Raw genomic sequence first — 26980 nt, forward strand, 5'->3', positions numbered from 1 at the left:
ATAGCCAAGTGTAAGGCAAATCGTGATTTCATTAAAAAAAAATCACACAATAACTGTAAGGCTGCACAGAAAGTAATAAAAGCAGAGCTAGGTATGGATATAAACTATAAAGACAACACAGATGCTGCTAACATCACTGCTGATAATTTCAATCACTTTTTTGTCAATTCCGCCAAACTTGGCCTCTCAACTCAGGGCAATCAGAATTCCAGTTCTGCACATACACCTGTTTTTCACCCCACATCTGGCAGAAATCTTCAACAAAACGTTACAAAAATAGTGTCAGCTTGTAAATGAAGAGAAGTACAAGTAACTGATATCATTAAAGCAACCTCTAAATTACGATACTCCAGATCTGAAGATGTTTATGGCCTATCAAACTTTGTAATTAAAAAAAAATAATCAATTGCATTTAATGCTGAAAGATGGATAAAATAAATAAATAAATAAATAACATAAATAATCATTTTGTGACTCATAATATAAAAGAGCTGTCAAAAATTTGGGAAAACCTTCAGTAATAGTGATGGGTGATGCCTTGTATCATCTTTGCATACTGATAAACTGGATGCTCTCTAGTGGACACCTTCCAGAATGTCTCAAAAAGGAAGTTGTCATACCATTTTACAAAAAGGGTGACAAGTCTTGTATCAATAATTATAGACCAATTTCACTTGTGCTTAGTCTCTCAAAAATAATAGAATATTGCATACTGCAGCAAATATGCAAACACCTATCAGACAATAATATATTAAATGATTCTGAGTATGGATTTGGGTCAAACTTATCAACAGTCAAAGCAGTTGAAAATCTTATCTCTTTTGTACTAAGCTCATTTGAGTCAGAAATATCTGCTGAAGCCATTCTAATTGACTTAAGTAAGGCTTTTGACTCAGTTAACTACAAATTATTATTAGATAAACTGTGTTGTTATGGAATCAAACACTTGGAACTCTCACTAATTGAATCATACCTCAGCAATTGAAGACAAACTGTGAAGCATAATGGCCAAAAGTCACAGACTCTAAGTATAAAACGAGGTGTTCCTCAGGCCGCAGTGCTTGGCCCTCTATTATTTATATTATTTGTAAATGACTTTCCCAGTAACTTACCCTGTAAATCTATCCTCTATGCTGATGACACAAGATTAGCTAAGTCCGGAAAGGATATAAACAAATTGATGGAGGGAAGTGAAGAATGTCTCAAAATATCTAATATCTAGTTTAAAGCTAATGAGTTAACTATGAACCATGAAAAGACTGTCAAAATAATCTTCAGTCTATCAAACAGTAACACTGAGTTATCATCTGTTAAACTACTAGGAATACACGTTGACTCAAAATTAACATGGGACACACATACAGATTATGTATGTTGAAAGTTATCATGAGCTATCTACCTACTAGCCAAACTACACACGTGTTACACAAGATTTATTACTTCATTCATACTACGCCTTCTTTCACTGCCATCTACAATATGGCATTCTTTTATGGGGTAACCCCCCCAGGAGCCAAAAAAATTTTGACTTGTCAGAAAAAGCAATCAGACATCTTTATGGAATTACTGACAAGAAGACCTCATGTAGACCTTATTTTAAAGACTTAAAAATTCTCACAGTCCCATCTCTTTACATATATTGTTGCCTATTATACAGATAAGAAAACGTAACCCACTACACTATAAGGAAATCTGTTCATCAACACAATACTCGACAAACAAATATTATTGATATATCCACAACCAGGCTTAAGAAAACCCAATCTAGCTATGAATACATAGGCATAAAATTATTCAACACTTTACCCATACAGGCTCAGTTGGTTTCACTGGATATTTTCAAAACTAAAACCAAAGTTTGGATGAAGGAAAATACTTTCTATAGTATAGAAGAATTTCGGAATAGTTGTAAAGATGACCTAATTTACTGATAAATTAAGGCTTACTGTTATGTATAGATATGGCTGTAGAGGCAGCTGTAAGCTAATAGGGTACAACACTGTTATATTTTTTACAATGTAATATTTTGTTACATGAAACATAATGTACAAATAGCTATAATTCTTCTGACGACATCGATTGCATGTTAATGCTGATAAATTAAGGCTTACTGTTATGTATAGATATGGGTATAGAGGCAGTTAGTTATAAGCTAATAGGGTACAACACTGCTGTATTTTTACCATGTAATATTTTGTTATGTAAAATGCACAAATAGCTGTAATTCTTCTGACATCAATTGCATGTTAATGCTGAAAGATGGATAAAATAAATAAATAAAATAAATAATCATTTTGTGACTCATAATATAAAAGAGCTGTAAAAAACTTGAGAAAACCTTCAGTAATAGGGATGGGCAATGCCTTGTATCATTCATCTGTCCTTGATAGGTACCTACAGTAACTTTCAGAAGACAGACATTATTGATTGGCTACAATAATAATAATAAACATACCCATACCAGACAACTGTAGAAAGGGTGAATTACTACCTCCCATTGCTCAGAATAAACTGTTTTTACTTTTATATGTTGAAGATGAACTGGCAAAAATTATACCATAGGATCCTCAGACTGCCATCTGTCATCTGATAGATAGCTATTTCAGGCCTATTGAACTCATACAGGCTTAAGTGTTATGTGGCACAGAACAACAAAAAATGTATGTTGCTAGTGGAGAAAAGACTGACAAAAGATGTTGTAAACCAAACTTCATCATAATGCTGGCATAATGTTGTAAGGCACACAAAAGAGGTAATAACAAAAGGATGGCGAAAGGTATAATGTCAACATGAATATTTTGTGTCGCCAGTGTATGGGACAGTGCTCGAGACTTATCAATTAATGAACGTTTTTTCAAAAATGACTTTTGACTGAGAAAAGACTTATTATTATGTTGTAAATTATTATTACATTGTTAAATAACAACAATATGTTTTATTATTTTATAACCAGTTGCCTACAAAGAATTACCACATAACAAAAGGTAATACCACTAAAAGAGTGTATTGGCCTTGTACTGTCTGTGGAATTCTTCCTTCTTATGTTCTTCTTCTCTATGTTGTATGAAACAGATGGGATCGAAGATAAGCTGAGGTCTGTTCCTTTAAATATTGTAAAAGATAGTCATAAGTGGTCAAAGGCAAAATATAACGTAAAATTTACAAAATAGAATTCTAGTGTACGGACTTTTATTTGTAACTAAATAACCAACTATGACTGTGTTAAGTTTTGTATCCGCAGCAATACAGACTGTGCTTTGTTTGTCGCCATTATGTGAGCATATGGTGCGACAATTTTAAACTGCAGAAATAATCAGACACTAATTCTTTCGATCAATATTACAATATTTGAACTCCGAGGACAAGAACCCGGAGGAATTTATTATTTTTCTGTTGTAAAAGTGAAAATAACATTCAGTAGAAGAATCTTAGATTTCACGCAATGAAATAATTTTATGGCTGGTGCATAAGATTAATTTTTCCAAAACTAATTCATCAGTGACTTTAAATAGAAATATTTATGACACCAGTGTTGTTATGGGTAGAGGCAGTGGTGTGGTATATTAGTTATTTGGTACATACATTTTAATGTCAAGTATGGAATTCTTGAAATTCGTTATGGTCATACTCAGTGGCACATAAATATGGATTATCAGAGTTTATTTATTTCTGTCGAATAATACTGTTATTCTTGCTGCTATATTTTCATATTTTTACAATAACACTTACACATCACAACAACAACATTAAATAGAACTCCAAATTACCCATTACATTGCCGCCCTGTCACTTGGGGCTCGAGTACAAATATTATAACCAGTGTACTTCTTTTTGTGTATAGATTACCACTGTAAGGTATTTATGCTTATTTTTTTGCCTTTTCATGTACCAACAAAATGTACAAGATACTGCTGTAAATACCAAATCATCACCTGGCAGTTTATAAGTAGTGTGCAGCCCTGTTTCACCGATAGCGTCGCATATCAGCTAAAGGTAGGAACAGGAGCACATATATCACAAGCAAGCAACTAACATCTGTTCATGCACAACAGAATTTTGCACCACTTCAGTCGAAATCACTCCAGCCATAAGAAGTAAAAGTATCATACTCTGGTTGCAAGCTTGTTTCACACTCTTTGATTGCTTACCAGAAGCACCAATAATTTTTATTCCAGAAACATTCATCACTACTATACCTTCTGTGTTCTTAATAGATTAAAAAAATGCCTGTGAAATGCCATTCAAGTTACTACCACTGTCCAGTGAACACTTAATACCTATACCTTGTACATTTGCTGTTATTATAGGGTGCCACACTTCCATTTTGCTTGTCATGTGACCGTCATACAACAAATCCTCATTAATTCTTTCTTTGGACAAATTATCATCCTGCTTACCAAAATGATTATCAGACACACTGTCACTTTCTCTATGCTTCAGATTCTGTACTTCTTCTACCTTTTTCTCTATTTTAGCCAATTTTGAATCTACATTTTCATTTACTTTTACCAGTTTTTCCTCTACCACTACTGCACACTTGATTTCTACTTCAGTTTCTGAATCATTTTTAATTTGATCAATTAGGTTCTCAAGTTTAACTCCATTTTTAGTAGATTGTTTCTCGAAAACCTACACCTTCCTACTATTCTCATCAGAAAGTTTCTCTCTCTCTTCTACACATTTACTACTCAACATTAATTTCCCATTAGTATTATCACAATCAGTAACTAACACATCAAATGTCTTATTTAATTCTGAAAGATTAGCGCTAACTATTTCAATTTCCTTTTTAATTTCTTTCTTCAGTTCAAATTTTAGGTTTCCTATTCATGTCTTCTTTCATACTCATATTACTCAAAGTACTCATAATTTGCATTAATATCTCTTCCAATGTACTGTCTGCCACAAACTTTTGCCCTTGCTGATTTCACTACTATGTTTCTCCTCCTTAACCTTAACGATTTCATCCACTCTAGTACTGTTTTCATCCATTTCCTTCTTTACAATAGGACTTTTGTCCCCATCCTTCAGAGTTACATTCATGTCTGATTTATAACTACAATTGTCTACAGAACAAATCTTTCTGTTCACTTAAAAACTTAACCTCTACAGCTTTGTTCTCGGTCACACTGTCTTGTTCGTTAAAGTCACTCATTATGTATCACTTAATACAAAACAGCTTTTGATAAGAAATTACCTTATTCTCATTCATTCTTCTTCTTCTCTGCTGCTATTGCTGTTGTGATTGTCATCTTGGACCATCGTCTGCATGGCTGTGGCAAATTGTAATTCTCTAGGTGAGGTATCTTGTTTATCTCGGTCAGCTGTGTCCACCTTGTGGTATCGATAGCTAAATGCCATGGCGTAGCTGCCAGTTAAGTTGGCACTATGACAGACAACGATGACAGTGCCAACTAGCAGGCGCTGTTCAGCTCCATGAGCAACACTGAAGAGTCAGCCCTTTTTTGATCAAGAGCAGACAGCCGGGACACTTCGCTTCAGCTTTGCTCTACATACGATGGATCTCAGCATCACAACTCATTGCAAGTTATGTAACCATGTATTAACTTGTTTTTTGCTCCAGTAAAGCACTTTTACTTACATGCAGTGCCAATGTATTTGTCCTGCTCCTGCTCGGGATACAAAAGTTGGCGACAAGGTTTCCCCTATCATTTCATTATTTGCTCGGTACTGCTTTCTATTCATGCTAGCTTCAGTATAAGACTTTTATTTGTGTAAACCATGGCTTCGCCACAGGAACAGGCTTTGCTGTCTGATCTTGTACGTTTTTTGGCTCAGCAAATGACGCAGCTGCTTGCTGCCATAAATGGACTGGTCATGCTGCAAACTGCAGCTACTTTGGCACCTCCAACATCACTGCCTGTACCAACATCATCCGATGGCACCACCATTTCGTGACTTCAATCCTGACGTTGAACGCTCGCCAGAATACATCGCCTAGCTTGAGGCACACTTCGCAACATACAACATACCACATACAGAGTGGCTTGCTTTTTTTATTGCCAATGCAGGTGTTGTGTTGTACCGTGTGCTCTTGAAATTGTTTCCCACCATGGGACCAGAAACTACGAAGTGATTGATGCTTTGAACTCCCACTCCTGTGACAATGTAAATGTGGTAGCTGCACGCTACAAATTCTTTCATCTTCGGCATGGCCCCACTCAGTGAAATAAATCTTGATTAGCGGACCTTCAGGGGCTAACTTCTGATTGTGACTTTAATTGCATGTGTCGACACTCATATGTGGATATAATGATTAGAGATGCTATTGTGCAGAATGTGGCAGATCACCATATCTGTGAGCAAATCCTCAAATTTAAAAACCCATCTTTGCAGGAAGCAGTGGACTTGCTACACAGACAAGATACTTTAGACATGGCTACTTCTGCATTTGACGTGACCCCGGGTGTGTGTACTGTTAGCGCGGCACAACATGTGCCCTTTCACCCGGCCAAAGCTCAGCCATCCACGCCGCGCCGCTTGCGCGCACATAAACATGGTTCAAACCAGGCACCCTCTAAGAAACTGAAATCATGTCTGAACTGCTTTCGTGCCCACCCACAGGACACTTGCCCATCCTGTAAAACACAGTGTTATTTTTGTAATAAGAAAGGACATGTGCAAGCTGTGTGTCGTAAGAGAAACTCTAATTCCGAAGTTGTCTCCCGCTCACGTGACTTGCATGGGCGTCATCGCAACAGCAACCACCATGATCATGATTCACATCAGCCTATGGATGTTAATGCCATTTATTCAAAGCCTTCTGCTTCACGTGCTTCAACAGCTCATCGTGTGAATCAAGTTTTGCCAGACACTTCCTCTCACATTTAGCACAATGCGAGGAAACTTTTTGTGACTTTGCACATTTTTGGTTGTTCTGTTCGCATGCAGCTGGACATTGGTGCGTCAGTTCCTTTACTGAACAGATCGATGTATGACTTGCTTGGTTCGCCTCCGCATCATCGTTCACATTCAATGCTGACTGCGTTTACTGGACAAGCAATCTCAGTGCTCGGCATGTGTAGTTTGCAAGTCATGTATGGTGCAATGACCTGTACAGTGTCGTTCCATGTGCTCCGCTCTAGTGATGCTACAAATATTTTTGGCATGGACACATTTGAACTTTTTGGCCTCGCAATTCAGGACAATGTACTTTGCATCAGCGCTAGTGATTCTGCAGACAGTGTTGCCGCACTATGCGATGATTTTGCTGAACTCTTTTCTGATGGCCTTGGTTGTGCCATGGACTTTGCAGCACATGTTGTAGTTAAGGACAATGCCATGCCTATTTTCTGGCGCGCACACCCGGTACCGCATACACTGCGCGATGCCATAGCTTCTGAACTTAAGCATTTGCAAGACATTGGTGTCATTCAACCTGTTTCTGCTTCACCATGGGCTTCGCCTATAGTGTGTGGGAAGTAACCAAATGGTCATCTCTGTATTTGGGCTGACTTTAAGTCTATAGTAAATCCCCAGACAGTGGTAGCTACGTTTCCCTTACCGCGTCCTGAAGACATTTTTGATAAACTCGGTGCGGGAAAATTCTTTTCCACGATTGACTTGTGGGCGCATACTTTCAGATTCCGCTCAACGAACAGTTGCAGCGCTATTTTGTGATCAACACCCACCTTGGACTGTTCAAGTTTTGCCGCCTTCCATTCAGTTGTGCTATTTTTCAGTCATACTTGCAGCAGTTGTGTGCCACTGTCCCTGGTTGTTCCAACTATCTGGACGATATAGTCGTGTCAGTCGCACCCCTGACGTACATTTGCAGAATTTGTGTGCCTTATTTACCGTACTTTTGCAGGCAGGACTAAAGTGTAACAGAGACAAGTGCAATTTTTTTCAAACTGAGATTCAGTATTTAAGACATATGGTTATCGGATAGGGTATCCATCCCACACCATCACATCTCAGTGCAATTAGAGACTTGCCAGCGCCCAGGAACTTGAAAATACTTCAGTCTGTGTTGGGCAAAATTACATATTATATTTGGTTTATACCAAATGCAGCGCAGATTGCAGCGCCTTTGCATCACCTTTGGTGGCATAAGAATGTTCCTTTTGCTTGGTCTTTGGAATGTGATGCTGCTTTCCACAAGCTCAAATCTGCTTTGTTGAGTGATCGCTGTTTGCTTCCTTTTGATCCCTCGAAACCGGTTGTTTTGGCTGCTGATGCATCTTCTCACGGCATCAAAGCGGTTCTCTCACACCACATTAATTCTGTTGATTGCCCAATTGCTTTTGCATCTAAGTTGGTCAAATCTGCCCAAGCAAAATTATTCTCAGATCAAGGAAGAAGCTTTAGCTATTGTCTATGGAGTGACAAAGTTTCATGATTTTTTGTACGGTCGCAAGTTCTATTTGGTCACAGACCATAAGCCTTTGACTTCGTTGTTCCACCTGTCAAAGTCAGTTCTGGCCTGTACTGCACAAAAGTTGCAATGTTGGTCTTTGTTTTTGTCTAACTACAATGGCAATGCTGATGCTTTGTCTCGTCTACCTATTGGTCTTGAAGAAGTGTTTGATTCGAACTGACCTGCATGTTTATTGATTCACAAGATAAGGACTTAGCTGATGGTTTTCCAGTGGATTTTCGTCGCATTGCTTCCGCGACAGCCGCCGATGCTTCTTTGCAGATTCTTTTGCAGTATATTCGTGCTCAATGGCCTCCATCTGCTAGTGCTCAATGGCCTCCATCTGCTACGCAGATTCGTGATCCAATTGTTCGACACTACTTTGCGGAACGTCACAACTTGTCTGTACACCATAGTGTTATCTTGTTACGAACTAACAATGATCAGTGTTGTGTGGTTGTACCTTGTTCGTTGCAGCCGGAAATCCTCCGTTTACTGCATGCTGCTCATTGGGGTATAGTGCAGATGAAGCAGTTAGTGCATTGTCACTGCACTTGGGTTGGCATTGATAAAGATATTGAGAATTTGCTTGCTAACAGTCGCTCTTGCACGGAGCATCAATCTGCTCCCCGCCGGCGCTTCTTTGCGTGGCTGACTCCTACTGCACCTTGGCAGCGCGTTCATATTGATTTTGCGGGTCCTTTCTGGGACACCCGCTGGTTGATAGTTATTGATGTGTACAGCAACTTCCCTTTTGTTGTGCCTATGTCTTCTACTACATCTCCGAGTACTATTCGGGCTTTGATGTCTATTTTTTGCATTGAGGGTCTTCCTGAAGTTATTGTCTCTGACAATGGCCCCCCATTCATGTCCTCAGAGTTTGAAGCATTCTGTGCTGCTAATGGCATTCGCCATCTGACCTCCACCCCGTTCCACCCCCACTCGAACGGCAAGGCTGAATGCTTTGTGTGTATGTTTAAGTCGCAGATGAGCAAGTTGCGCACCACACACTCTCAGGAGCACGCACTGTGGCCTTTCCTTGCTTCATATTGCTCTCAGCCGCATGGCGCTCGTTTCCCAGCGGAATTGCTACATGGCCACACACATCGCTCATTCCTGCAGCTATTGCACCTGCCGCCATGTGCTCCCGCTGCTTCACCTCATTCTGGCTTGGCGTCGCATTTTTTGGTGTTATATCACGTTTTCTTTGGCAGGCAGCGCTGGGAGCAGGGGCACATTCTTTGCCAGCTTGGCCGCACCGTATTTCTCATTTCTGGTCCCTCTGGCACTGTCAAGTGACACCGGAACCAGATTCGTTTGTGCCATCCTCAGTTTTCTGCCACTGGTTGTTTTCCGGCAGAATTGGAGGCTTCGTGGCTTCTGCCACCTCAGCCCATGATCCCACCGACGTCACCTCTGCCACTCGCACCTTTGCGGGCGCACCTGCCATCATCGTTGCTGCCAGTTCGGTCACCTGCACCGATGGGCGCCTCTCGCCGCCACCACGACCATACCTCTGGCTGCTGCCACTGCTGCCGCGATCATTGCCACTGCGTTCATCCACGGTGCTGGAACTGATGGATACTGAGGCTGCCGTCACGCCGCCACCGCTGTCGCCCATGGAGGTCGTTGCTCCGCCTCCTCCTTCGAGCATACCCAGTAGCAGTGTGCAGTCTGGGCAGGTTTCCCACGGGGTGTTTTCCTCGCCCCCTCGTGAGCAATTCAGGGTCGTGGGTGGACAGCACGACCCAGTAGTTCCGCTGTCCACCCCCTCAGCTGTGCCGCCCTTGGGTCCCTCCACCCGCTGTCGGAAGCCATACTCAATGACGGTGCGTCATTTCAGAGGGGAGGGATGTGGTATCGATAGCTAGGATGCCACGGTGATGCTGCCAGTTAAGTTGGCACTACGACAGATAACAATGACAGTGCCCTCTAGCACGCGCTGTTCAGCTCTATGAGCACCATTGAAGAGTCAGCCCTTTTCTGATCAAGAGCAGACGGCTGGGACACTTTGCTTCAGCTTTGCTCTACATACAATGGGTCTCAGCATCGCACCTCATTGCATGTTATGTAACCATGTAATAACTTGTTTTTTGCTCCAGTAACCACTTTTACTTATGTGCAGTACCGACATATTTTTCCTGACCTGCTCCACCCACGTGCCGCCTTCCAGGCTGGATACAAAACACCTGGGTGCAGATTGGCTGTTCCCATACTCAGTGGCTGCTTCCACAGAACCAGCTCACTGATTGGCAGCAGCACCTTCTTCGTTATGAGACCCTAGCACTGACTGGCTGCATCATCTCTTCCATTTAAAATTGTACAGTAAACCACTGGAGTTCACACTTTACTGTCAAACTTCATGAATTTTAATTTATTGTGCCCATCTACAATATTTCTCACCCAGGGCACCATATGTAGTTGTTCACCTACTTTGTTTCTTCATTTTTTGTCCTCGGTGTCGATGTACTGGCTGAAAAAATAGGGGGTGGACATACAGTACTCTCTACAGTAAATGATGTAGCTGACAGATGCACAGTTGCATTTCACAGTCTTTTACTTTCACTTTTTATCCTCCCCCCCCCCCCCCCCCTCCCCTCCAATAACACACAGTTTTATATAACCAGTGTACTATTGTTCTAACTTCCCATAAGCCTCATTAATATGAGTTAGTAGGTGAAAATCCACATACTGCTACAATAGTTTACTGTTTAACATCTATGAGCAGTAAAAGCCTAACAACAAAGTTCACAGTTCTTGAAGAATAGAAAGTACATATGGAGCAGACGCTGTCACTGTTTTAATTCATGGCCTAATTGTGTAGCACTTATTCCGCTGTTAAGTTGATGCACTGTTGTTGTTCTAATGAACACAGGTTCCCCGTATGGAACTCGGCCATGTACTGACTGTCCCTATATCATCACAATAATAGGATCTGAGGCTACACATTGTTCAAAGTTAAATTTATAGAAATTACAATTAAAACTTAACTCATTAAATTAACTGAATACATCAAAAAATTCTGTCTTTTTAAGAGTTTCTTCTGCTACAAAGTTAAGCCAAATTATTTGTTTACATGATGAGATTAACAAATATTGTTATGCAAACAATACTTTTGACAAAACTGTTAATTAATTTGGAATTAATTAAGGGTTGGCTTTGCTAACATGTTTCCCACTAAAGCAAAATAGATACTTAAGAATAGTAGCATTTTGTCTTCCAAATGTTTACAATTATTACAAAATTTATATTTATTTATATGTAACAACAGAATTTAAGTTTCAGAACAATTACTGATTTTTCCCTATAATGAAAGATAATAACTAGAAACAGTCAAAATAAATTAGAAAACCAATTACATAAATAAAATTAAGCACAAAATTAGCTCTGGTGTTGATTATTTAAAACTGAGGGCCAGCCCTTCTCTTTTATGAAAATACAAATCATACACAAGTGTGTTAATGTTAATTACTTAAAAACAAAATGAATTTTAAGGAGGCAGATGGCAAAACAATAGGGGAAGTAAAAAATATCCCAAATTGTTTTGTCACAATCTGTATCAGTTTTTGATGTGATGAATATGTTCTTACCCCTTGGTGGAACTTAGCTGGCCTAGCCACACTAAGAAGTTTCTGTGTTTTCTATCACAATGCGTCCACTCTGTGGGGTTATATCCAATGAAACCCCCACATTGACTCAGTTAGTGCCATACAGACACTTTTCTAACAATGTTTCTGCTGTTGAGCATGTGTTATCAAAACTGCCTCAGTTCTTACCAGAACAACCACAATGTTGGTTCATCATTGTAGATTTGGTGTTCTCTACTCATAGCATTATTGATGATACAGTGAAATATACTGCATTACTGTGTCATGCAGGAGAGCATGCTTGTGTCATCAGTGATGTTATCTGATCACCACCTGCTTTTCAAAAATTTGAGACAGCCAATACGACATAACTTCAGACTGTGCAAGTCATCTGAGCAACAAATTTGATGGGCAATTTTCTCAGAGCAGCTGAATGGATGAATACAGTTGCAGTCTCACAGTTTTGGTGCTACCTATGAACTCCAGTAGATGAAACTAGGAATTCGGGTGGGAAGATCCCTAATGAAAGGAACAGGGTCCCCAAAAAATTGCTTCAGTGTTCATCATCTTTAATACACAATTTGCCTTTATTAAAGTCAAATGAGTTGTAAAAACAACCAACAGTAAAACTGATTGAGCAGGCTTTAGAAAAATGACTTTTAAACAGCTGTTGTTAATTATGAGCCACCACTATTAATTATAGACCAAAGGTACAGAATTTTAAAAACAGTTAGCAAAAATCACAGAGGAGTTTTTCTTTAACTAAATAACCTATAAATAGCTGCCATTAATTATGAATCCACTGTCACTCAGTAGACAGCAAAGGTATAGAATTTTAAAAACAATTAACAGTCAGTGAATAGTTGGCTAAAAAATACAGTGAACCAAAATTTCCTTATCAGATTTTAACAAATGATTTCTAAACAGCTGTTATTAATTCTGAACCCAATGAACTTCAGCAGGCAGCAAAATACAGAATTTTAAAAAAATGAACATTCACTGAATATGCAGCTACAGTTAGCTAAATTTCACTGACCAAATTTTAAACAAATGACCCTTAATTATGAACCCACTGTCATTCAGAGCACACACAAAGTACAGAATTTTAAAACCAATCAACAGCAACTGAACAGGCAGCAAAAGTTAATCAAAATTAACTGAACAGGTTTTAAACAAATGATATTTGAATGGCTACTATTAGTTACGAACTCACTGCTGTTCAGTAGGCAGCAAAATACAGTTTTTTTTTCTTTTTTTTTTTTTTTTTTTTTTTTTTTTTTTTTTTTTTTTTTTAAAAAAAGAAGGAATTGACAGTCACTGAACAGGTAGCTACAGCTAGGCAAAATTCACTGATCAGATTTTAAGCAATAAACAGCTACTATTAATTATGAGTGGTGGTTGCATAAACCCCACCTGGTAGTCCTTCCACTCCTTAATCCTGCAAGAGACCGGACCACCTTCATTAGTATCAAACCAGCCAAATAACCTAGTTGCTGGTGTGTTTCCAAAAATATCATGCCCACACGGAAACTACTTCGCAGGGAATGCAATAACTAACAGGCAAAACCAGGCTTGGCACCTTCAGAGGAGCTGATTTATTCTCTCGTGTACCATCCAGAACTCTAAAACGTCTTGTGGCCCCAGCTGACTTGCCACACATCCACTGCCCAAAACTTTCCTACTTCATGGCATTTGTCCTCACCAATCACTGTTGTAACTCCAGAGTTCTCCATCAATGAGGGCAAAACTGATAGGAGACTGAGCCTGCACAGCTCAACCTCACCCACTGACCTCCCCCTCCCAGGATTTGGAATCTGTCTAACATGTAGTCTAGAGATCTACCCATTCAATTCATTACAGACCAAGATACTAGCTGCACTCCAAAATCTTAAAATTTTGAGGGGGACCTATAAAACGCTAAGCCAGTTTATTTGAAGGGGTTGCTCCAGCCTTGGCTTGGACGTTAAACCTATGCACAAACACACGGTCTCCAGTCTACCCCTTGAACTTGTCCCTCCCACAATTGTATCTATATGCATGACACCTATGTACAAGCTCTATTATGGATATTGTTCTCTCCCAGTTATGTTGATGATTTGGGGGGATGACTTGTTCACAGAGCAGCTCGTCAGTGGTTACTGATTACTGAAGGGAGATTTAACTGGGTTGGCCAGTATTAATGATGCCAGAGTGACACTGATGGCACCATGCTGATCCATATGAAAAGCAAGATTTAACCATGGAATAGAAAGATCCCAGTGTTCTTGGGACTTAGTATAAAACATAATCAACACGGCCTTCAAATTGCTATTTATGCTCTCAGTAAAGTATGGCTGGGGATAGTAAAGAGTAGTGGTAACATGCCTCACACAATAATCGAAACAAAATCTCCAGAACTCCCTTGATGTAAACGCCAGAGCATTATAACTTATCATTGTGCTTGGTAGTCCACAGACAGGAAAGCTATTGGTAAGATGCTGTACAGATGGGCCACTAGTGACCTATGGCTGAGAATTAAGCAGCTAATACGAGAAAACCCATCCACCATCACCAAGATATAGCTGTTCGCTCCATCCCAGGTACATGGAAGGGGTCCTGTGTAGTCCACAAAGAGAAGGTCCATGGGTCTGCTCCCACAAGTAGACTCGAGAAGATTCTTGCATGAGCTAGAATTGGGTTTTCCTAGTTTGTTTAACTAACACCCTGCCCCTCCCCCCACCCCAGCCCCACCCCTCCCATCACTAACCAATGTATATTCTTACACATAGCCAAACAACAGGTTGTCCAATTTTTGCCAAGATTTTGTGGAAACTTAGAGACTTCCCACTGCAGAGCTATAAAAATACCTAAACACAGTGGGAACAAATTTTGAATGTGTGGTCACACTTCCCTTTTCGACATACACCACCTTTATTAAGAACATATCCATCTATGTGCTTGCCATTTAAAACCCTTTTATTATTTGGAAAATATGGGAATTTTCTTCCTTTCTTTGCTTGAGATAAAAAAAAGAGTTCAGGGACTTCAGGCAAAACAGCATCATCCAAGGCAAGTTAGCGACTGTCCTCTGCATATTGTGGGGAGTCACAATCTGCATACATGCAACTTAAAGGATTGGCCACACTGTTGTCTGGACCCCTGATATGATGAATTTTAAAACGAAATGTGGACTGTCCTACAAGCCACCCTGCCAATTTTTCTGGGGCCAGCTAATGCCCAATTCAGTGCCTGATTATCATTCTCCAAGACAAATTCCCTATGTTCTAGGAAGAATTTAAACTTCTCCAATGTGAAGAGAACTACTAAACCTTCCCACTCAAACACTGAATATTTTAATTCAACAGGAGATAAGCAACGTGATGCATAAGGCATAAGTGATGGGATGCCGTTTAGCCTTATGTTCTTGTAGGAGTACTGCCACTACCCCAGAATTGGCTGTGTCAGTATCGACAATAAAGAGCTTGCTGAAATCTGGGATAACTAACACACAAGAGTTGCTAAGGACGCTGTAAGTGTCTCAAAAGCTTCATGACGCCCCCCCACCCCCCCAAAGGAAGGGCTTGCTTTTCTTGAGCAAGTTATTCAAGGATGCTGCCTATTGGGGGAAATTAGGAACAAACTTTCAAAAGAAATTCACCATTCCAATAACTCCAGTCACTCCCCTCTTGCTCTTGGTGGAGGGGGGAAGGGAATTCACATATGAATGTATCCATTCCTGATTAATGCTGACCCCTTGAGCCGAAACCAGGTGACCCAAAAAGGTTATATAAGGGCAAACCAAGGTAATCTTAGAAGGCCTTGACATTAAGCTGAGCCTTTCTAAGCTGTAACAAAACATCTTCGAGGTGGTCCAAATGCTCCTTGAATGTGGCACTGTAAAACACCACATCATCAACAGAAGTAATTTCTGGCATTCCCCAAGGTAGTGTTATAGGCCCTTTGCTGTTCCTTATCTATATAAATGATTTGGGAGACAATCTGAGCAGCTGTCTTAGGCTGTTTGCAGATGCCGCTGTCATTTATCAACTAATAAAGTCATCAGAAGATCAAAACAATCTGCAAAACGATTTAGAAAAGATATCTGAATGGTGTGAAAATTGGCAGTTGACCCTAAATAATGAAAAATGTGAGGTCATCCAAATGAGTGCTAAGTGGAATCTGTTAAACTTCGTTTACATGATAAATCAGTCAAATATAAAGGCTGTAAATTCAACTAAATACCTAGGAATTACAATTACAAACAACTTAAATTGGAAGGAACACATAGAAAATGTTTTGGGGAAGGCTAACCAAAGACTGTGTTTTATTGGCAGGACACTTAGAAAATACAACAGATCTACTAAGAAGACTGCCTACACTAAGCTTGTCCATCCTCTTTTAGAATACTGTTGCGTGGTGTGTGATCCTTACCAGATAGGACTGACAGAGTGCATCGAAAAAGTTCAAAGAAGGGCAGCACATTTTGTATTACCACGAAATATGGGACAGAGTGTCACTGAAACGATAAAGGATTTGGGCTGGACATCATTAAAAGAAAGGTGTTTTTCATTGTGACGGAATCTTCTAACGAAATCCAATCACCAACTTTCTCCTCTGAATGCGAAAATATTTTGTTGGCACCAACCTACATATGGATAAAAAATCACCATGATACAATAAGGGAAATCAGAGCTTGTACAGAAATGTGTAGGTGTTTGTCCTTTCCACGCGCTATATGAGATTGGAATAATAGAGAACTGTGAAGGTGGTTCGATGAACCCTCTGCCAGGCACGTAAATGTGATTTGCAGAGTATCCACGCAGATGTAGGTGTAAATCAAGATAGTTGCAGACAGATTTGAACTTAAGATCTCCCAAAATATGGTCCAAAAGCTGAGACAGCACAGCTGTGCCCCAAGACAGTCTGAAAGGGAAGTGATTAAACTCGTAAAGGTTCCAATCAGTGCAAAATGCAGTTACTGGTTTGGAATTTTCAGTCAATGGTATCTAATGGTAGACTTCATTGAGGTCCAGCACAAAGAACCAATGGGCACCAGCGGACCAGGTGAAGCAATTGCGAAGGACAGGCAGTAGAACTGATTCCAAGACAACCTACTGGCTGAGTGCACTATAATTGGGGATAATCGAAACTATGTCCATTAAGAACATGAAAAATGGGTGAAGCATAAGGTGAAGTTAAAGTCTAATGACACTATCCCAGTGTATGTTATTAATTAGCCCATGCAAAACTTTCATCTTGGGTACAGATAATGTGTAAGGTGTCTGACAAACAGGAATATCACCAACATCTTATATCAGATCTTATTAGTGACACCTAATTTATCAGTGAGGACATTGGGAAATAGGGATAACACCCCCAACAGTAGCCTAGCCTCGCCAGGTTCCAGATGATCAGTGGCAAACTCAGACAACCCTGACTGCACATTACTATTTGATTGAGAGTGCTGACACGAACACAACATCTTTCCATTAAGGCAAAATCTGAAATAAAAGGCACAAGCGTGATAATTGAACCATTCTGGTACACTCAATGAAATCACAGCCCAGTATCAAGCTAACTACAAATTCTTAGCAATGAAAAACTGGACAGGCCATTTAAAATTCAGTATGCCTAACTTGCCCCAAAACCTCCCTACCAGAGGTAGCTCTTGTCCATTAACCACATGACATCTCTGAGATGGGGGGCACAGGGTACACATTCTACATAAACTCCCAAATTAACGGTATCTTTTATAATCAAGAACTGAAACAGAATTCTCAGAATCCAAAAGAGCATATACAGGCTCATTATTCAAGTGAGCACACACATAAGGAAGCACCAGATTTCACACTGATCTAATGTTGGAGCAATTGTTGACAGGAAGATGGGTACCTCTTCCCACTGGTGTCCTATGGCATCTTATGTTCGGAGGTGAACCCCACTTCACCGAACATGATCACACAAAATGTCTACTATCACCACACCTTAAATGGAAATTAGGTATAATAACCTTACTGAGCACAAAGCCCATGGCCTCCTAGTCCCCCTCCGATAGAGTCACTAGGTGACCCACTCCCATTGCTCATCAGCAGGTTTTAACCCTTCCTTCTCAGCAACCAAGGTATCTGATTCCATGAAGGTGGTAGGTTTCCTAGAAAAGGCCTTCTAATGTGGTCTTAACCACATCACCTTCAAGTACTTCCAACCCCCAGTGCTAGCTGGTCAATGTATTTAAGCAAGATCTCTTGCTAGTAATGCACATGCCAAAAATGCTTGCACTGCAATTCATACCTGATCTGGGGTGACAACTTCAGCTGAATAATGCACTGTCTCAGATAACAAAGGGATCCTTCACTCTGCATAATTTCAAAGAAAATGTTGCTTAAGAATCCATGGGTTAATGGCTAAAGAAGCTGAAGAATAATAACATATGAAATGCACAATGAATCAGCATGAAATTCAAACTGGATCATTAACAATAATACAAATTCAACCTATTCAACCTGCTCGATAGAAAGCCCACTAATCCCTTGTAGCAAATGCAAAATACAGTTTGGCAACCTAGCATTAGAGGAAATCATATTTACTGGACTCTCAGTTTCCTGCCACTCTTCTGATGGCATGGATTATCAACTACTTGCTTACACTAGTTAGGTCATCTAACACGAGAGGACTTGAATCTACCTGTAGCTCTCTAAATTGACTAATTAAGATATCAGTGGTAGCACTTCCTTAAGACTTCAGAGATGCCTACTTCAAATTGCCAAGACAGTTCACACAAGGTGTGACATGTGCTTGAATCCTATACACTTGTCTGCACGTAGACTGACTGTCCCATAAGAAGTTCACATTTTCCCGCAGTCCTGCCAATGCCACCAAACTGTGACTGAGAACAGCATCTACCTTACCAGGGGGGCCGAGGTTGAGGTCCATCTTCCCTGTGGTGGCATGTGCAAATGAGCAGCCAATTAAGGCAGTGTGCCTCACCCAATTGCTACCTAATTTGTAACTCATACAAAAGTTGCTCTTTCTTGAGGTAGCCTATGCCTAGGCAAGGCCTGGCTTCCATGATGATGACTGATAACTGGAAAACAATATGTAATTAACCAAACACAGTTTACATTTAACACAAGTAAGGTAGTAACTGAGAATTCTGTTGCAAGAATGTAAAGGACGGCCACTGTTCCCTCTGGATCATTCCAGAAATAGGAAAATAACCATGCTGTGGGTTACCAGTTGAAAGTAAGAATTCGGGTGGGAATATCTGGGATTGGGTTGCCCTAATGGAAGGATTGGAGTCCTCACATAACTGCTCCAGTGTTCATCATCTTTAATACATAATTTGCCTTTATTAAGGTTACTGAGCTGTAAAAACAACCAACAGTAAAATTGACTGAGTGGACTTTAGAAAAATGACTTTTAAACAGCTGCCACTAATAATGAACCTCCTGTCATTAATTATACAGCAAAGGTACATAATTTTAAAAACAGTTTGCAAAATTCACTGGGCAGTTTTTCTTTAACTAAGTGGCCTTTAAAAAACTGCCATTAATTAAGAACCCACTGTCACTCAGTAGACAGCAAAATACGGAATTTTAAAACAATTAACAGTCACTCAATAAGCAGTTACAGTTAGCCAAAATTCACTGATCATATTTTAAGCAAATGACTTATAAACAGCTGCCCCTACTTATGAACCCACTGTCATTCAGTAGAGACACAATCTACCCAACTTTAAAAACAATTAACAGTCACTGAATAGGCAGCTACAGTTAACAAAAGCTCAATGTTCAGATTTTAAGCAAATGACTTTTAAACAGCTCCTATTAATTATGATGGTGGTTGCATAAAGCCCACCTGCTGGGGGTGGGGAGGGGGATAAGGGGGAGGGGGAGAGTGACAGGTAAGGAGATACATGGAAGGTACTTAACTTGGATGGGATGGTTGTCATCCTTCCACTTCTTAAGCCTGCAGGAGAATGGAGTGCCTCCACTAGCATTTAAACAGCCAAATAACCTGCTTGTCACTTGTATGTCTTCCAACATATCATGCCCACTCACAGAAACTGCTTCACAGGGTATGCGATAACCGACAGTCAAAACCAAGCTTGGTGCCTTCACAGGAGCCAGTTTGTTCTCTTGTGTACCATCCAGAACTCCAAACCTCTCATCCCCTTGCTGACTTGCCCACACACCACACATTCACTGCCCAAAACTTCCCTCCTTCACGGCTTTTGTCCTCACTGATGGCACCACCAGTGTACCTCCAGAGTTCTCCAAGCAAAGACCATCAGCAAGGGGTGAAAATGATAGAAGGCTGAGCCTGCACAGCTCAGTAGATCTTACATTAACACCAGTAAATATGCTGTGGGGCATATGGGCAAGTAAACTGTCTCCTGGGATTCATGTGTCCTTAAATTGTAATGAAAGACTCACACAAGAGAGGTCTGGAGTTCTGGATGGTACACAAGAGAACAAACTGGCTCCTGTGAAGGCACCAAGCTTGGTTTTGACTGTCGGTTATCGCATACCCTGTGAAGTGGTTTCTGTGATTGGGCATGATATGCTGGAAGACACACAAGTGACAAGGAGTTTATTTGGCTGTTTTGGTTATAAAATGGACATTCTTGCTATCCAGCAACCGCCAGTGGAACATGTTCACAGCAGCCATATTGTGCTTCAATATGTCAGACGGCTACGGAGGACAGTCGACAACCTCTAGTGATTCACTGCATGGCACCTACAGAGCCACAGCACCATGGCTGGCAAAGGCTGAGCAGGACTGAATACATCTGAAATCTCCTTATGCCATTGCCTCTCACCACTCAGAGTGCTACCAGCGGCTGACAGATCACATGATGGTGTTTGTTGTACACAAGCTTTGGAATTCCCATGCGTGAGTGTTCTGCCTTCGTGCACACATCCAGACATTATTTGCAGTCTTCATTGTGTGTCAGAGGCCATGATATTATCAAAGTATGCCAAAACTCTGATTACAAGAACCAAACTAATTTGCTTCCAGCATCTGACTGTGATGAATGTGTCTACTTACTTGACAGTAGTACCTACCAATATTTTCTGGTCAACTTGGATTCCAGGATCAGCACCATCCTGAACACCAGTACCCTTCATCATGATGCAGATCTCTCACCTCAACTCAAGACAGCAAGGCACAATTATTATGACATGTGGCTCTACTGTATTCGGAAATGGCGAAACTTTCATATGGACTTTCATGCAAGTGGACATGAATGAACATCTGTTAGGGTCAGATTCTCTGCAGTATTTTTGCTTATCCTGATTTCAGAGAAGGAGTGCTCTTCAACATAACATCTACATCTATATCAATACTCATCAAACCATCATGAAGTGCATGGCAGATGGTACATTGTATTGTACCTGTTATTAGGATTACCTCCCATTCTGTTCACAAATAGAACATGGATAGATTGATTGTTTGAATCCCTTTGTGCATGCTATAATTATTCTAATCTTGTCCTTATGATCCCCATACAAGCAATATGTAGGTGGTTGTAATATATCCCTAGAGGCATCATCTAAACCCATTTCTTGGGACTTTCTTAGCAGACTTTCTCGGAACAGTTTACACCTTTCTGCAAGAGCCTGCCAGTCAATTTCTTCAGCATCTCTGTTACACTTTCCCCAGGTTGAACAAAACTGTGACCATTCATGCTGCCCTTCTTTGTTGTTGTTGTTGTTGTTGTTGTTATGGTCTTCATTCCAGAGACTGGTTTGATGCAGCTCTCCATACTACCTTATCCTATGCAAGGTTCTTCATTTCTGAGTAACTACTGCAACCTACATCCTTCTGAATCTGCTTAGTGTATTCATCCCTTGGTCTCCCTTTGCAATTTTTACCCTCCACGCTTCCTTCCAATATTAAATTGGTGGTTCCTTGATGCCTCAGAATGTATCCTACCAACCATCCCTTCTTCTAGTCAAGCTGTACCATAAATTCTTCTCCTCCCCAATTCTATTCAGTACTTCCTCATTAGTTACATGATCTACCCATCTAATCTTCAGCATTCTTCTGTAGCACCACATTTCAAAAGCTTCTATTCTCTTCTTGTCTAAACTATTTACTGTCCATGTTTCACTTCCATACATGGCTACACTTCATACAAATACTTTCAGAAAGGACTTCCTGACACTTAAATCTATACTCAATGTTAATAAATTTCTCTTCTTCAGAAATGCTTTCCTTGCCATTGCCAGTCTACATCTTATATCCTCTCTTCTTCAACCATCATCAGTTATTTTGCTCCCCCAATAGAAAAACTCATCTACTACTTTAAGTGTCTCATTTCCTACTCTAATTCCCTCAGCATCAGCTCATTTAATGCAACTACATTCCATTATCCTCATTTTGTTTTTGCTGATGTTCATCTTATATCCTCCTTTCAAGACACTGTCCATTCCATTCAATTGCTCTTCCAGGTCTGTGATAGAATTGCAATGTAATCGGCAAACCTCCATTATTTCTTCTCCATGGATTTTAATTCCTACTCCAAATTTTTCTGCCATCTGGTTTCTGTACAAATTGTAAATAGCCTTTTGCTCCCTGTATTTGACCCCTGCGATCTTCAGAATTTGAAAGAAAGTATTCCAGTCAATATTGTAAAAAGCTTACTCGCTAAGTCTTCAAATGCTAGAAAAGTAGGTTTGCCCTTCCTTAATCTATCTTCTAAGATAAGTCATAGGGTCAGTAATTCCTCGCATGTTCCAACATTTCGACGGAATCCAAACTGATCTTTCCTGAGGTCAGTTTCTACCAGTTTTTCCATTTGTCTGTACAGAATTTGTGTCAGTATTTTGCAGCCGTGACTTACTAAACTGATAGTTGGGTAATTTTCACACCTGTCAACTACTGCTTTCTTTGGTGTTGGAATTATTATATTCTTCTTGAAGTCTGAGGGTATTTCTCCTGTCCCATACATCTTGCTCACCAGATGGTAGAGTTTTGTCAGGACTGGTTCGCCCAAGGCCATCAGTAGTTCTAATGGAATGTTGTCTACTCCCGGGGCCTTGTTTCGACTTAGATCTTTCAGTGCTCTGTCAAATTCTTCATGCAGTATCATATCTCCCATTTCATCTTCATCTACATCCTCTTCCATTTCCATAATATTACCCTCAAGCACATCAATCATCCTTGTATAGTCCCTCTGTATACTCCTTCCACTTTTCTGCTTTCCCTTCTTTGCTTTTCCATATGAGCTCTTGATATTCCGACAGGTAGTTCTCTTTTCTCCAAAGGTCTCTTTAATTTTCCTGAAGGCTGTATCTATCTTATCCCTAGTGATATATTCCTCTGCATCCTTCTCTGTATACCTTCTATATTCCCTGTTATTTCTTTTTGGTATAGACGCCACACACTCAAACAATGTTCTAGAATGGGCCACATAAGTAGTTTGTAACCAACCTCCTTTGAAGACTGCACTTCCCCAGTATTTCCCTAATAAACTGATGTCTACCAACTGCTTTACCCGCAACCGAGCCTATGTGATCACTCCTCTCCATATCCCCACAAGGTGTTACATCTAGGTATTTGTATGAGTTGGCTGAGTCCAGGGGTGACTCACTGATATTGTGTTTTCATTTCAAGAAGTGCACAGTTTTATATATCTGAACATTGAAAGCAAACTGCCAATCTTTGCACCATTTTGAAATTTTATTAAGATCTGACTGAATATTTATGCAGCTTTTTTCAGACAGTACATCATTATAGACAACTGCATCATCTGCAAAAAGTCTGAGGTTATTATTAATATTGTCTGCAAGGTCATTAATGTACAACATGAACAGGAAGGGTCAAAAAACACTTCCCTGGGGCACACCCGAATCTACTTCTACATCTGACAATGACTCTACTTCTGAGATAACATGCTGCATCCTCCCAACCAAAAGTCTTCAATACAGTCACAAATTTCACTTGATACCCCTTATGATCAACCTTTTGACAATAAATGTAAATGTGGTACTGAGTCAAGGCTTTTCAGAAAATGTCTTGATCCAGAGCTTTCAGTATATCATGTCAGAAAAGTGCTTGTTGAGTTTCACATGATCAAATCCATTATGGTTGGCATGGAAGAGGTCATTCCATTCTAGATACCTCATTATGTTTGAGCTCAGAATATGTTTTAAGATTCTACAACAAATCAATGTTCAGGATATTGGTTGGTAATTTACTGGGTCACTTCTACTACCCTTCTTGTATATGGGTGTTATGCTTGCGTCCTTCCAACTACTGGGCATGGTTTTCTTGCCTGAGGGATCTACAAAATATTATAGTTATAAAAGAGGCTAACTCAGCCACAAATTCATTACAGAATCTGATAGAGATTCCATTGGGCCCTTAAGTTTTGTTCAGTTTCAACAATTTTGACTGTTTCTCAACATCACTGACGCTAATACTCGTATCTCTCAACTTCTCAGTGGTACAAGGATTAAATTGAGGCAGTTCTCCTGCATTTTTCTTTGTAAACGAACATTTGGAAAAAGAGTTAAGCATTTCAGTGTGTTCGTTGCTACTCTCAGTTTCAGTTCCTGTCTCATTTGCTATGGACTGGACAATAACTTTTGTGCCACTAACAGCCTTCACATATGATCAGAATTTATTTGGATTTTGTGAACATCATTTGACAATATTCTGCTATGGTAGTAACCAAAGGCTTCATGCAGTTCTCCCTTGACAACCAAGCTGAAGCTTGCACACCGAGGGTTTGAATGTTTCTTCGTGTTGTGGGACAGTCTGTACTAAACTCTCCTGATCACATGAATGCTATTACCAGATCTTTTACATTAAGTGACTCCATCTAGTCCAGATAATGATAGTTGTAGGAAACCCAGAAGTATCAGTGTAAGATCGAAAGAAATGACCCCCACAGGTGGAAATACTAAAATCCTAATGCTTAACTGCTGAAGCAAAGTGCCAGAGTTAAAGTACTTGTGAAAAGCAGTGAAGCTCACAAATACTAATTACAGAAAACTGGTTGAAATGTGAAACTGATAGCAGCAAGATTTTTGGGGAATTAAGTATATGTCAAAAGGATACGCTAATGGGAAATGGAGGTGATGTATTTTTTGCAATAGATGAGGAACTCAGATCTACTGCAATAGAAATTGAGGCTGCATGTCAGATTGATTGCGCAAGTCTAAGTATCAGAGGTGGGCATAAAATGGTAATTGGATCCTTCTATCGCCCAACAGATTCATCTCCTGATGTAAATGAAAACTTAGAAAACCTCAGTTCACTTGCACATAAGTTTCCCAAACATAGTGTAATCATCAGTAGGGACTTGATTCATACAACAATCTATTGGGAAGATTACTGTTTTGTTAGTGGTGGGCATGGCAGGGCATCCTATGAAACATTACTGAATGCCTTCTCTGAGAACTATCTAAAGCAGATAGTTCGAAACCACACTCTGGAATACATTGGATCTAATGGCAACAAACAAACCTGACATTTATGAGGATGTCCATATAGAAACTGGTATCAGTGAGCATGATACATTTATGGTAACAATGATTACCAATGTACAAAGGACAACTAAAGCAAGCAAAAAAATAAATATGTTCAGTAAACTGGATAAAATATCAGTACTGTCATATCTCAGTGACGAACTTGAAACTTTCAGCACAGGGCAGGACCATGTAGAGGAAACATGGCTCAAGTTTAGAAGAACAGTTGACTATGCACTGGATAGATATGGACTCTCTAGTACCTTTCGCCACGTAAGTCGAACACCTGCCAGAACAAATGGACGTGGCCAGCCCATAGAGGGCTCCGTGTCCATGGCGGCTCTTCCGCGCAGCGGCTCTCGTGCAGCGAGGGTGCCACCGCTATACCATGTGCAGACCGCGGCCAATAGCCGCTCCCTCCAGTTTCGTATATAAGGACCCGCTCTGCCCTAGTCCAGTCAGTCTGGTACTCACTCTGGATTGCGTCTCTATCTCAGCGGTACTGCGTTCTGGTTGTTGCTCATTATTGACATTTGCCTGGCTCTGGTTCCGAGTGGATTTACTGTTAGTGTTTGGTGTTGTGGTTTCTACAAGCCTCCATTGTTTATCTCTTCCTTGTTGTGTTGGTCATAGTCAGTCGTTGTCGGTTGTCGTAGGTCCTTCGTCCGACTCGTCCTTGTGTTTACCCGGTGGTGCGTGCTCCACAGCCGACGGTTTCCCCGCCTGCCGGCTCCGATCCGCAGCCCAAGGTGTTCCCACGTTGGTTTTGGTTACTACAAACCCAGAAGAGTGGTTCATAATGGGAGGAACTCTCTGTTGTACATAGTCACTGTACAGAAATTTCTGAAGAAACAGTGACTCTTGAATATTAGGTGAAAAAATCAAAGTGTAGGACTATAAGAAGAGAGATGCTCAAGGAAATGAAGGAAATGGATTTGGCTGTCAAGAGAGAACTGCATGAAGCCTTTAGTTACTACCATAGCAGAATATTATCAAATGATATTTCACAAAACCCAAAGTAATTCTGATCATATGTGAAGGCTGTCAATGGCACAAAAGTTAGTGTCCAGTCCATAGCAAATGAGACAGGAACTGAAACAGAGAAGCAATGAACACACTGAAATGCTTAACTCTTTTTCCAAATGTTCGTTTACAAAGAAAAATGCAGGAGAACTGCCTCAATTTAATCCTTGTACCACTGAAAAGTTGAGTGATATGAGTATTAGCGTCAGTGATGTTGAGAAACAGTCAAAATTGTCGAAACTGAACAAAACTTGAGGGCCCAATGGAATCTCTATCAGATTCTGTAATGAATTTGTGGCTGAGTTAGCCTCTTTTATAACTATAATATATTGTAGATCCCTCAGGCAAGAAAACCATGCCCAGTAGTTGAAAGGACACAAGCATAACACCCATTTACAAGAAAGGTAGTAGAAGTGACCCAGTAAATTACAAACTAATATCCTGGACATTGATTTGTTGTAGAATCTTAAAACATAGTCTGAGCTCAAATATAATGAGGTATCTAGAATGGAATGACCTCTTCCATGCCA

Source organism: Schistocerca americana, chromosome 3 (assembly GCF_021461395.2).
Source record: "Schistocerca americana isolate TAMUIC-IGC-003095 chromosome 3, iqSchAmer2.1, whole genome shotgun sequence".
NCBI lineage: Eukaryota > Metazoa > Arthropoda > Insecta > Orthoptera > Acrididae > Schistocerca > Schistocerca americana.